The sequence below is a fragment of the Odocoileus virginianus genome, chromosome 16 (genome assembly GCF_023699985.2).
Source record: "Odocoileus virginianus isolate 20LAN1187 ecotype Illinois chromosome 16, Ovbor_1.2, whole genome shotgun sequence".
In the NCBI taxonomy this organism is placed as follows: domain Eukaryota; kingdom Metazoa; phylum Chordata; class Mammalia; order Artiodactyla; family Cervidae; genus Odocoileus; species Odocoileus virginianus.
This window is the reverse complement of record NC_069689.1, coordinates 4748597-4761356: the sequence shown is the minus strand read 5'-3', so window position 1 is coordinate 4761356 and position 12760 is coordinate 4748597. Positions and strand designations below refer to the sequence as shown.

The 12760-nt window shown below is 39.0% G+C and overlaps 1 pseudogene; it reads left to right on the top strand.

Annotated features, from left to right (window-relative positions):
• The first annotated feature begins 5885 nt into the window (after nucleotides 1-5885).
• On the top strand, nucleotides 5886-12405 carry LOC110143090 (wee1-like protein kinase 2; annotated as a pseudogene).
• Nucleotides 12406-12760: the final 355 nt, after the last annotated feature.

The window sequence follows — 12760 nt, the reverse complement described above, 5'->3', positions numbered from 1 at the left end:
AGGCAGTCGTGTGACAAGACTGGGAACCAGTGGAGGCTAGGATGACATCTTGATATCTATGCAGGGAATGTACTCAGAGATTCATGTGATTGAAATAAATTATGATGGTAGTTCATTTATTAGCCCTAGTTAGGAGGGTGAAGAGAGCTCATTCCAAGAAATCCAGCAGGAAGTTAAATGTCAGGATGCTTTGATTCCAGGTGGGGTAACAAAGTTATACTGGTTTGCCTATGACTGAAGAGTTTCCTGCGAAGTGTAATTTTCAGTGCTAAAACCAGGAGAGGGTTAGGGAAATTAAATAGTCTTGTTTAGGCTTCAGAGACAAAGCAGAGCAGGCCTCTGACCTTGCTTCTAACCTGCCTGGACTACTGTGTGACTGTGAGTGACTGCCTGCTGTGAGTGCAAGACTTGCAGCACCATAGATAAGATGGGGGAGAAATCTTGAGATTGTTGAGCCCCTGGAGGGGACCTGGCTATCCAAGCCCCAGGCTGAGCAACATTCCAAATTTTACAAGACAAAACAAACAGGATTAACATGAAACCAGGCTTGCAATTTGGTTACAGATTGATGAGAATATCAGATTGCCTCTGTCCTGGGATTATAAATAGGAACCTTGAACTGCAATCTTTGAAGTCTTAACCAAGGAGCAGATGTGCTACCTGGGACACTTTCCCAATTGAGACTCTAGACGTGCTGTGACATGGGACTTACCAGCACTGTTTAAGTCTGGATGTTGGTCAAAACCCAATTTGGTGATGTATCCTCTGCTGTTTCTAGTTTTCTTTTCTTTTAATGTCAGTATATTGAAAATAAACTCTATAGTTCTCTAATAAATATTTGTATTATTTATTTGTATATAATGAGTGGCTTATTTTGTTAACAGATCCTTTGAACCTGAGACAAAAGTGAAAATTTTTGGCAAAACAGAAGGTTCTGAGCAAACTGGGACACTGGGTCAACTCCAGAACTTGCAGAAGATAGAGAGTCACCAGTTAAGCAAAAATAGGTAATTTGTTGACTCACAAGTTCAAACCATGGAGTGGGAAACTAAAATTGAGTTTGAAAAGACCCAGGAAGATTATGCAGTTCAGGGATCTCCTGCCTTAAGCTTTTAGGATTTCATCTCTATCAGCCTGAGAAGATTAGAAAAATCTATGCCCAGACTTCCCCCAGAACTTCTGTTCTCACTGGTCTGAGATTGGACTTCGGCTTCAGTAAGTTTTTAAAAAAATCTCCCTTATTTGATTCTTATTTTAAACCACTACTTTGTGTGAATAACAGAATAACCCTTAGGTTCCTTAACTTGTCTTTCCATTGTAATCATCTGATGAGTTTTTAAAATACTGACACCAGTGATCCACCTCTCAGAGACAAAGGTTTTACTTGTCTAGATGTGGCCGGGGCTTTTGGTGGTTTTGAACATTAACAGGTGTTTCTAATGTGCAGACAAATTTGCGATTCAATTCTGATTGTCTCTCAGAAGAGCACTGGGATTTGAGCAGGGGAAAAGTAAGGATTTGTGAGTCTTCAGAGAGGTAAAGAAGGGACCATTTGCAAAACTCATGAGTTAGTCTGTCATCTGTCAGGAGAGAGAGTGAGGATGAGCAGGTGCAGATGGATTATGACCTGGGAGATTTTTCAGGCTTCTGAAACGGGACCCTGACCAGTTAGAAGCTGAGTCTTCCTCGATCTCACTCTCACCCCAGACTGTCACAGTCGTTTATCAACGCTTCTGACACATGAGCAGTTAATGTCCTGGATCTGGCAAGTATCAGCTGACTTTTCTATGTTTAAATCATTCTTGGCTTTAACTTCCTCTCCCCTCAAATGAGGATGTCTTCCCAGGTGGTGCTAGTGGTAAGAATTTGCCTGCCAATGCGAGAGATGTAAGAGATGTGGGTTGGGAAGATCTCCTGGAGGAAGGCATGGCAACCCACTCCAGTATTCTTGCCTGGAGAATCCCATGGATAGAGGAGCCTGGCAGGCTGCAGTCTATAGGGTCACAAAGAGTTGGACACGAGTGAAGGGACTTAGCACACACAAATGAGGATAACCCCACATGCTGTGAATGATCTTTACAAAGCAGCTGATGTGTGGTTAATGCAGAGTAAGACGTTAGTATTGCATTGGCCAAAAAATTCTTTTGGGTTTTCCCATAACATCTTACAGAAAAACCCAAATAAACTTTTGGGCCACTCCAATATTTCCCTCTTTCTCACCACTTTGAATATCTGAGTGCACCTCAGGGATTTCCTTTAACAGCAGGGCATTTCTGCTGTGGGTGGCAGACAAATGCTCTCAACTGGTGCATTCACAGCTTGCTCTAGCATTCCTACCTGCATCTGTAAGACATTATGATTTCATGATGCCTCATTTCTTGGAATTTGTGAGTTTGCGGTCGTGAAACATTTGAATCAAAGCTTAAGGTTTCGGTGAGAGTGACTGTGGGTTTCCACAGTCGTGATTCTGATGTTCAGCAAGTGTTACCAGAGGAAAGTTCTTGTGTCTCACACAAAGGAAGGCCAAAAAAAACCACCAAAACGTCAAGAGTCTGGAGCAGAGAAAGGTTTATTGCAGGGCCAAGCAAGGAAATGGGTGACTTGTGCCCAAGAAAAACCCTGAACTCTCTGAATGATTTCAGCAAAACATTTCTAAAGACCAGGTGAGGGAGAGACATGGTTAGTTGTTAGCAACTTCTTGGTATGGAAGTCCTTTGTTCTTCCAGCTGTCCACATAGGTCAGGTCACAATGTTCCTGTAAACCTCCAACAAAACAAATGCTTTTCTCTGTTATGCAACTTTTTATCTCTATATGAATGGACTCTTAAATGTCAGAGCCCTGAGAAAGGGCTATCACTTATATTTCAGCCTATGGGCAACATTCTTTTACAAAAGATGCAGAGCCAGCATGACTAAGCATGAGGAGCAGAGGACAAGCGTTAGAGCTAAAGGAATAGATCCAATGTGGAATCAGATTGTTTCTTCCCTAGTACACATGTACAAATCCAAAACTTCAAGTGAACATAATCTTCAAATATCATGACTCAGCAAATTTAAAATTACACGATTCATAGATATTCAAAATCCATTATTCAGTGATCTCTGACATTATGACACTGATTTTCTATTTTGGTGATCTGTACACAGAAAGCATATTAATAAATCTAAAGCTATAGCAACTGTACCACAAAAGAATAGGACTGTTTCTGGGACTGAGAGAAACAAGTAGATGGGGCTTCTGCAGAAGATTCTGCACTCCATATACCAGCAAACTTGGAAAACTCAGCAGTGACCACAGGACTAGAAAAGGTCAGTTTTCATTCCAATCCCAAAGAAAGGCAATGCCAAAGAATGTTCAAACTACCACACAATTGCACTCATCTCACATGCTAACAAAGTAACGCTCAAAATTCTCCAAGCTAGGCTTCAACAATATGTGAACCATGAACTTCCAGATGTTCAAGCTGGTTTTAGAAAAGGCAGAGGAACCAGAGATCAAATTGCCAACATCCACTGGATCATAGAAAAAGCAAGAGAATTCCAGAAAGACATCTACTTCTGCTTCACTGACTACACTAAAGCCTTTGACAGTGTGGATCACAACAAACTGGAAAATTCTTCAAGAAATGGGAATACCAGACCACCTTACCTACCTCCTGAGAAACCTGTACGCAGGTCAAGAAGCAACAGTTAGAGCTGGACATGGAACAACAAACTGGTTCCAAATTGGGAAAGGACTATGTAAAGGTTGTATATTGTAACCTTGCTTATTTAACTTGAATGCAGAGTACATCAAACAAAATGCCAGACTGGATGAAGCACAAGCTGGAATCAAGATTGCCAGGAGAAATATCAATAATTTCAAATAGGACCTTTTACAATAGGCACTTTCTTGCATTTCTTCATCTAACTGGAGATTTACCATCTAACTATGGTTTTACCATCTAACTGTGTCTCCAATATTCTATTCTCTTTCAATCTGGAAGTCATGTGTTCATCTCTTCCTTTCTTTCATACATTCCTTTCTTCCATTTTAAACAATTTATCTGTTGAAGAATTGAGCCACACACCACACCTCCCAGGTCTGCTGCAGCCAGATACCCTGTCCCCATGGCAGGCCACTGTTGACCCGTGCCTTCACAGGAGACACTCAAACACAGGTCTGGCTCAGTCTCTTGTGGGAGTAACTGCTCCTTTCCCTGGGTCCTGGTGCTTGCAAGGGTTTTGTTTGCATCCTCAAAGCATCTCTGGCTGGTATGAGGTTTAATTTTGACAAATGAATAGAGTCTTATATCAACCAGCACAGAATTATCTCAACCATTTCATATCAAACAGTTTTATTATGCCCAAAGCTCCCCTGTGCTACCCTTTTTAAATAAACCCTCTTCCAATGCAAAACAACCTCTGATCTCCTTTCCTTTCTATAATTTTACCTTTTCCAGTGTTATACATAACTGAATTACACAATAGGTTATCTTTTGGGTCTTTCTTATTTCATTTAGCAAAATCCTTTTAAGAGTCATCTATAATTTGGCACACATGAATAATTTGCTTCTTTTTGTTGATGAAAAGTACTCCATTAGATGGATGTTTCATAGATTAATTATCTATTCATCATGTCAAGGACATTCACATTACAGGCTTTCATGTGAATGTATTTTCATTTCTCTTGGATAAATACACAGGAGTAGGACTCTTTGTCATAGAGTAGGTGTATGATTAATTTTATACAAAATTGTCCAATTCTCTTCAATCTAGACCAGAGATAGGAAGAAAAAGTAAACAGGCCCCAGTCACAGCAAGCGATTTGGCCCTTGAAACCTTTGTCTCTGTGAGCACAAGATTGTTTCCCTCACCCAAAGACACCGAGGAAGTGTATAATGCATGAAAACATGGTACTGCCCTCCCTTGAAAAAAAATGCCTATGTGTCTCACCTGGGGAGACCTCTTCTGTTCCTCAGGCAGCACTGGTTGATAATACTAGGATCCTCAGGGGACCAAATAAACCAAACAGGAAAATAACACTGGTAAATCTCTGAACACTAAACTGCCATTGGGACCACAACTCACAAAATTTGAATAAGAACCCCACACTAAATCTGCAAAGGATGATAGCATGCTAAATCAAAATATTTAAATAGGTCAGAGCTTCCTAATCTAATGAGAAAATAGTAAGAATATAGTTGAAGGTCACCTGTCATACTAAGAATCACCTTAAATGAGAAAAGACAACTAACGGACAACACCAATAAGATGAATCAGATCTTTAACTTAGTTGAAAGGACTTTTAAAGCAGTTGTTATTAAAACATTTCAATAATCAGTTATAAATTCTCTTGAAACAAATGAAAAAAATTGAAGTTTTCAGCAAAGAAACAAAAGCTACAAAAATAACCCAGTGAAAATTATAGATTTGAAAAACACAGGACAGAGAAAAAAATAACTCACTGGATGAGCTCAATAGTAGAATGGAAATTGCAGAGTATAGAATCAGTGAACTTGAAAATGTACCAATAAGACTCAGCCAATCTGAACATCAAAGAGAAAATATATGGATAAAAGTGAATAGAGCCTCAGAGATGTGTGGGAAAATAACATAGAACCCAACAATCATATCATCAAAGTCCCAGAAGGAAAAGAGAAAGATAATGGGGCAGAAAGAGTATTTGGAAAAAATAATGGTTTGAACTTCCCTGGAAGTCCAGTGATTAAGATTTCACTTTCCAATGCAGGGGGTGCAGGTTCAATCTCTGGTCAGGAAGCTAAGATCCCACATGCCTTATGGCCAAAAAACCGCAAACATAACACAGAAACTATATTGTAACAAATTAAATAAAGACTTTAAAAATGGTCCACATTAAAAAAAAAAATTTTTTTAATAAAATCATGGCTGAGGATTTCTCTGATTTGGCAAAAGTGACAAACTTAAAGCCCCAAAAGGCTAAGAAATCCAAACAAGGTAAACCCAAATAATCATTTTAAGATACATCATAATGACATTTTTTTAAACCAAAGAGAAATATCTGGAAAGCAAGCAGAGAGAAACAATACATTATCAATAAGGAAGCACCAACTCAAATAACAACACAATTCTTACTGGAACCCGTATCATGGAGGCATAAGGAAGTAGCACAAGATTTTTCAAGTGCTGAAAGAAATGATCTGTCAACCAAGAATTCTGTATCTAGTGAAGATATTCTTCAATAATGCAGAAAAATGAAAACATTGTCAGATGAGGGAAAACAAGAATTTGGTGCTAGCAGACCTATTTTTAATGAACGGTTAAAGCAAATACTTCCCTGATATCAAGGATTCCCTGATAGTTCAGCCGGTAAAGAATCCACCTGCAATGCAGGAGACCCCAGTTCGATTCCTGGGTTGGGAAGATACACTGGAGAAGGGATAGGCTACCCACTCCAGTATTCTTGGGCTTCCCTTGTGGCTCAGCTAGTAAAGAATCTGCCTGCAGTGCGAGAGACGTGGGTTGGATCCCTGGGTTGGGAAGATCCCCTGGAGAAGGGAAAGGCTACCCACTCCAGTATTCTGGCCTAGAGAATTCCACGGACTGTATAGTCCATGGGGTCACAAAGAGTCAGACACAACTGAGTGACTTTCACTCACTTACTAAAGCAAGTATATCAAATGGAAGGAAATGATAAATGAAGGTAAATAATGGTAAAAGTAAAAATATAGACATTATTTTTCTTTCCTTAATGAGCTTTATAAATCATATTTAATGATTGAAACAAAAACTGTAACACCATCTGACACCCAGACAATGGTTTTTAAAAATGTGCAAAGTACCTAACTGAAATTGAGGTTTCCACATGTAACACTAAGTTGTAAAATAGTGATATCAGTAGCTATGATAAGTCACATATCTGTTTTGTAATACCTACTCAGAGCAACTTGAATGAAAAATATACAAAATGTTACACCCAAAAGCACTACAAATACATCAAGGTAGAATCCTAAAAAGTGTTCAAAATCCACAGGAAGGCAGGAAAAGAGACAGGGGAATGGGAACCAGAGGAAACAAACAGAAAACATTTTAAAAAGGCAGTCTTAATATCTATCATATCAATAAACACCCTCCATACAAGTAGTCTAAATATACCAATGAAAAGACAGAGTTGGCAGAGTGGACTTAAAAAAAAAAACAGGGCCCAACTAAATTTTATATAAGAGACTCACTTTAAATTCAATGACATAGGTATGTTGAAATGAGGGGGAAAGATGCCATGTAGATGGTTTTTTAAAAGAAAGATTGAGTAGGTTAATACATAAGTAGACTCCAGACCAAAGAAAATTGCCAGAGACAGAGAAGGGCATCCCATAATGATAATTGGTGGATTTATAATCCACCAAAAAGACACATGATCCTGAATGTGAACTAGCCAATCACAGAGCTTCACAGTACATGAAACAAAAACTGATAGAGGTGCCAGGAGAACTAGACTAATCCACAGTTATAGTTGGAGATTTCAACACCCATCCCCACCAACTATGAAACTAGGAAGGAGACACAAGATTTGAAAGACACAAAAAACAGGATGTAACTGACACACAGAACAGCCCACAAAACTACAGAACAGAATACACATTTTCACCCTAAGTTCCCTTGGAAGTTTCACCAAGATACACCTTATCCTGGGGCCAAAAATCAGACTCACTAAATACAAAAGAACCAAAGTTGTATCTAGTGTGTGTTCAATACAAGTATACTGTGATTACAGAATCATAATGGTCTCAAACTAGAATTTAATAGTAGAAAGACAGCAGGAAAATCTCTATACATGCAGAAAGTAAACAACACTAAATAATTCTTGGGTCAAGAGGGAAATCTGAAAGAAAATTGGAAAACCCATAGAACTGAATGAAAGTGACAATATCATATCAAAGTTTGTGGGTTGCAGCCAAAGTAGCATTGAGAGAGAAATGTATACTGCTAAATGTTTACACTAGAAATTAGGAAAGGTCTAATTAAATAACCTAAGTTCCTACCCAAGAACTATGAAAATAAGATAAAAATAAATCCAAAGCAAGAAAAATGAAGGGGATAATAAAAATAAGATAAATCAGTGAAATTTCAGACATGGGGAAAATAAATGAAACAAGTAGCTGGTTCTTTGGGGGAAAAAAATCAATAAAATTGATGAATTGCTAGCAAGTCTGAAAAAAATACAGACAGAAAATTCAAATCATCAATGTTAGGAATGAAACTGAGGATATTACTATTCAATACATAGTCTGCAGTCATTAAAAAGAAAACAGTGGGATGGTTTGTGCAATTACTCATAAATTTGACAACATAGAAGAAATAACCAATTCCAAACTAAAATTCCCAAACTATAAAAACTCATGCAAGATGAAATAGGTCATCTGAATATATCTATAATCATTAAAGGGATTGAGTCTGCAATTTAGATTGTCTAGAAAAAGAAATCTCCACGTTCATATGGTTTCACTGAAGAGTTCTAAAAAAGCATTTGAAAAAAAAAAATCAATATTATGCAATCCATTTCAGAAAAAAAGTTGAGGAAGGGCTTCCCAACTCATTTTTTGAGGCCAGTGTTACCCTGATTCTGACGCCAGGCAAAAATAGTATAAGAGAAAAGAAAATTACAGACCAATATCTCCCATGAATTTAGATGCAAAAATCCTAAAAAAAAAATTAGCAACTGAATCTATCGAAGTGTAAAACAAACTATACACCATGACCAAGTGAGATTTACTCCAGGATGCAATCTTAGTACAACATTTGAAATCAACTGATGTAATCCATCATGTCAACAAGGGTGGAAAGTCATATGATTTTATCAATTGATACACAGGAAATACATTTTAGAAAGTCTATTTCTCATTTATTATTTAAGAATTTATTTTTAGCAATTGAAAACTAGGAGGAATTGTCTGAATTTGATAAAAAGCATTTACAGAAAAAACAAAACAACACAAAACCCACAACTATAGCTAATATTATACTTAATGCTTCTCTATTCCCCTAGGATTAGGAACAGAACAAAAATACCAGCTCTCACCACTCTTATTAACACAGTACTGAAAGTCCTAGTCATTTAATAAATCAACAAGGGCCTACTGTATAGCCCAGAGAACTCTACTCAATATTCTGTGATAATATACCTGGGAAGAGAATGGATATATGTATATGTATAACTGAGTCATTTGATTGTATACCTGAAACTCACACAACATTCCAACCAGTCAATCCTAAAGGAAATCAGTCCTGAATATTCATTGGAAGGGCTGATGCTGAAGCTGAAACTCCAATACTTTGGCCACCTGATGCGAAGAACTGACTCATTGGAAAAGACCCTGATGCTGGGAAAGACTGAAGGCATGAGGAGAAGGGGATGACAGATGATGAGATGGTTAGATGGCATCACCAACTCGATGGACTTGAGTTTGAGTAGGCTCCAGGAGTTGGTGATGGACAGGGAAGCCTGGTATGCTGCAGTCCATGGGGTTGCAAACAGTTGGACACAACTGAGTGACTGAACTGAACTGAACTGAACACAACATTGTTAATCAACTATACTCAAATATAAAATAAAAATTAATTTTGTTAAAAAGGTAAGAAAAAGAAATAAGCACACTAATCAGAAAAAGGAAGCTATAAAACTATTTCTATTTGTAAATCATCTGATTATCTATGTAAAAATCCCAAGGATTCTCTTAAAAGAAACTCCTAGAATGAATTAGTTCAATAAGGTCCCAGTTTGCAAGGTCGACACACAAATATCAATCACATTTTTATATACTAACAATTGTAGAAACCTCAATAACACTCCAAATAAAGTGAAATGTTAGGCATGCATGTAACAAAACCTGTGTCCTATCTATGTGCCTAAAATTACAAAATACTGCTGAAAGATATAGAGAAGACCTACATTAATGGAGACATGTATCACATTTATGTGTTGAAAAACTGAACATAGTAAAAATGTCAATTTTCCCAAAACTGATCTATGTGTTTAATGCAATTCCTATAAAAACCCTAGCAAGAATTTGTGTAGATATAAACAACTTATTTTAAAATTGATGTAAAAAGGCAAGACTTCAACAACCTTCAAAAGAGGAATAAAATGAGGGGAAACATTGTGCTTGATATTAAGGTTCACTATACAGTAACCAAGACATTATGTTATTGGGGAGAGATGAACATAGATCAACAAAACAGAACGGAGAATCCAGAAATAGACCCTCAAAAATATGCTGAACCGACTGTGGACGACAGCATTGCAAAAGCAGCTCAATGGAGGAAGGATAGCCTCTTCAACAAACGGTGCTGGAGCAATGGGAAATCCATGGAGGGAGAAATGGACCTTTACCTAAACCCAGACCTTATAACCTTATACCAAAATTAACTCAAAATTCTTCATAGCCTTAAATGTAAAATGTTAACTATCAAGGTTTTGGAATAATACAGGAGAAAAACTTCTGAATCTAGGGCTAGGCAAAGTTTTCTTTGACTTGACACCAAAACATTGATAATTCAGAGCTTGTCAAAATTAAATACATTTGATGTAGCTGTTAGTTGGCAGAAGGAAATCCAGGCTAGCACTGGGGAAATTGGCAGCTTGCATGCTTTTCTCCTCATTTCTGCAGTTCTGTAGTGTTTCCTTCTGACAGGTCTTCTTGCCCAGGTTGTGAAGCTCTTTCAGGTGAGTGACAACCATGAGAACAAAGAACTGAAGCAGAGATTAAACTTCTCCTATTGTGAAGAGGAGCATGAGAACAAAGGGCAGAAGGAAATACAAGAGAGAAAGGAGGCTCCAAATCAAACCCCAGAGAAATCTGGAGTTTAGTATTCAGAGGCAAATCTGATACCACCAGAACTCTCCCTTAGTAATGCATGTTATTTCAATATATTTCAGGGAATAGACAAAGTGAGTCCAGATCAGGGTCTGACGACCCCCGTGCCATACTCTCTCACATGTCCTGAAACACCAGCCCCACCAGACGAGGGCAAGCCGCCCCTCTGTGAGAACCTCTTCACTCCCAAAGGCCAGGTGAGCCAGCCTAATATTTCTTCAACAGGGAAGCTCCCCTCCTGAAGCTCTAAGCATCTGAAGCTCACACCTGGCCCCTTCACTGGTGAGATGACCTCACTGGCTCTGGTCAGCGTTAATCCCTTCACCTTGGAGTCCTAGAGAATAATTCCTTAAATCCAATGGCAAGAGGAAAACCCAAGGTGATCTAGAGAAAGCTGGTTCAGAGAAGAGAAGACAACGTAGAACAAGTGTTTCCTGCCAAGAGATGTGTTGTATGAGAAACCAATATGGCTTCCCACTATGAAAAAGATTTCTTGGAGGTAGAAAAAAATGGGGCTGGGGAATTTGGAACAGTCTGTAAGTGGATTAAGAGGCTGAATGGGTGTATTTATGCAACAAAATGCTCCATGAAAACTTTGGGAGGATTATCAGATGAAAATTTGGCCATGCAAGAAGTTCATGCCCGTGTGGTGCTGGGGTATCGCTCCCATATGGTACCTTACTACTCTGCGTGGGCGCAAGATGACCACATGATCATTCGGAATGAATACTGCCAAGGTGGGAGCTTTCAGGCTGCTATATCTGAAAAGGCAGTCTGGCAATCATTTCCAAGAGCCCAAACTCCAGCACATCCTTCTATAGGTTTCCCTTGGGCTTCAGTACATCCATAACTCTGGCATGGTGCACCTGGACATCAAACCTAGTAACAACTTCCTTTGTCAAAAGATGCAAAGTGAATTTCTCATAATCCCATAAAAAGGTTGAAAATGAAGCTGATTGGTTTCTCTCTGCCAATGTGATGTATAGAATTGGTGACTCGGGTCATGTGATATCAATAAGTAAATCCAAAGTGGAAGAGGGATACAATCACTTCCTAGATAATGAGATTTTGCAAAAGAATTATCAGCACCTTCCTAAAGCAGAAATATTTGTCTTGGAATTGACCATTGTAGTGGCTGCAGTGGCGGTCGTTACCCACCAATGGCACCGTGAGGTATCACATCCATGAGGGGAATCTTCTGGACATTTCTCAGGAGCTCTGCAAAGAATTTCACGAACTACTTAAGAATATGATCCACTCCGATCCATCAGAGAGAACTTCTGCAGCAGAAGTCAAGTTCTCTGTCTCTCCCTGGGGGAAAACAGAAGAGTTTCAGCAGCAATTGAGTTTGGAAAGGTTCAAGAGAGTCACACTGGAAAGGAGACTGAAAGAAGCCCAGCTGGCCTGGTCCCTCAAGAAATGCCACAGGGTCCCGGGGGTCACTGGGACCCCCACAGGATCAAGAAGCACCACATGCCTGCTGGGAGGAAAGAGTGCCAAATCTAGTTTCACTGGGGCAGCCTTCCTCATAACTCCTTTCACACCACCTCTCCTTTTTCCCGGCAAATAGATACCAACCGTGTTAACCTTTTTCTTGTAAAGGGAGAAACCAATGGTCTTGAGTGCTGGAGATTTCAAAAGCCACTCCTAATTTAGCATTTTCAGCCAAGATCAGCACTTCCTAGCAGCACTGCTCACAGGTATTATCACTGGCAGCCATTTCCCTTCTCTCTTGCTACATCCCTAATACCACCTGTCAACAGTCCACTCCTCAGATTTGTTGATGCACAACAAGAAAGCATGAGTTTCTGGATCGAAAGAAACCCCCCTGTGCAGGATTACATGGCTGCTTACCTACCTACCAAGGATCCCAGGGATACTCCTGGCAAACAGAAAGGAATTCAGTTTTGTTTGAGTTGAGGTAG